Below are 1,922 nucleotides of genomic sequence, written 5' to 3' on the forward strand. Positions count from 1 at the left end.
GCTCACAGTGCGGGGCGACCGGGGCGACGACGGGGGGCGGCGAACGACGGGCGCGGCGACGGGGCGGTGGCGTATGGGGCGGCGGCGAGATGCCGCGACGACGGTGACGGTGACAGGGACGGGACGGGGCGGCGACGGGGACGGGGGCGGCGACGGCGTGGGACGTGGGTGGCGGCGACATCGAAGCAGAGGAGAGGAAGTGGAGATGAAACTGCAAATTTTGTAAGTGCTATATATATAGGAGGGGCCTTTAGTACCGGTTGAAGCCATGACCCGGTACTAAAGGTCAAATTTGGCCAGGCCAAGCGGCGGGAAGTGACCCCCTTTAGCACCGGGTCGTGGCTGCAACTGGTACTAAAGGCCCCCCCCTTTAGTACCAGTTGGAGCCACGACCCGGTACTAAAGAGGGTGCGCTAGCTCCAGGCAGTGCGCAAGTTTAGTCCCACCTCGCTAGCCGAGGAGCGCCAAGACCAGTTTATAAGCCCCGGCGCGGGCACTACAGTGAGCTCCTCTCAAATGCAGGCCTTCTGGGCCTACCTCTCCTACTCTGCCCTGTTGGGCCTACTAGGCTAGCGGGCCTGCATCCTGGCCCAACTACAGGTTGGGTTTCTAGTCATATGCAGGCCGCTGTGGCCTACTAGGCGGGCTTTTTTTAATTTGGGTTTTTCTTTTCTGCTTTATTTATTTCTGAGTTGTTTTTTGCTGTATTTAGAATTTGTTTGTGAATATTTTTGCTTTAGGTACCAAAAATTACGAACTTTCTGTTAGTGTCAGTAGTTTTCAAATTTTAATAGTTTAAATTTGAATTATTTGAAATTTGTGCGAATCACTAGTTTGGGAATAACTTTACTTTAAAATAGATTTTCCAGTGATTCTTTTTTCTTATGTTTAATATTAGTGTGTTTTATCGTTATATACAATTTGGTAATACTTAGGTTATTTAAAAAATGAAATGCCTTTGTAACAGATGGGTTTTCATCCGAAACCCTTATACTTCGAAAGAGATTGTCCATTTTGTACATGAAGTGGATCCAATTTTTGCCGTAACCCTCTCTACTTTTTTGCACATGCTATGTAGGTGAAATGATGATACCATTCCAACTTTCAACCTTTTCAGAGTTCATTTGTAGTGCTTTTCAATTTCAGGGTCATTTAGCTAAAAAAATCAGTAATGAGCTGAAAATTAGCAAATGAAGTATGAAAGGTACACGTTTGTCTGAAGCACAAAAGTACACGTTTCAAATGCAAAACACATAAGCACCCTAACTATTACAAAGATTCCCTACTGTCTTTGGGTGTGAAACTTTTTCTTCACGTGTGTCCCTTTGCGCCGTAATCATGGACAATCTTCGTCATTTAACTGGATGCTCGGGTCAATACTCACTTTCAAGGGAGCAATTTCATGAAACTTTTCATAATCTTCTGGCATGACTGTCTTGTCATCCACTCCCACGATGTTTCTTTTCCCTGAAAGAACTATGTGGCGCTTTGGCTCATTGTATGATGTATTCGTCTCCTTATCTTTTCTTTTTCTCGGCTTGGTAGACATGTCCTTCACATAGAAAACCTGCGCCACATCATTGGCTAGGACAAATGGTTCGTCTGCATACGCAAGATTGTTGAGATCCACTATTGTCATTCCGTACTGCGGGTCTTCCTTTACGCTGCCTCCTGTCATATTGACCCATTTGCACCAAAACAAAGGGACCTTCAAATCAGGTCCATAGACAAGTTCCCATATCTCCTCTATGTAACCATAATATGTGTCCTTTCCCCTACTGGTTGGTGCATCAAAGCGGACACCACTATTTTGGTTGGTGCTCTTTTTATCTTGGGCGACCGTGTAAAATGTATTCCCATTTATCTCGCACCCTTTGAAAGTCATTATATTCGAAGATGGTAACTGGGACAACAAGTATAGG

This window comes from Triticum dicoccoides, chromosome 4B (assembly GCF_002162155.2).
Source record: "Triticum dicoccoides isolate Atlit2015 ecotype Zavitan chromosome 4B, WEW_v2.0, whole genome shotgun sequence".
Classification (NCBI taxonomy): Eukaryota; Viridiplantae; Streptophyta; class Magnoliopsida; order Poales; family Poaceae; genus Triticum; species Triticum dicoccoides.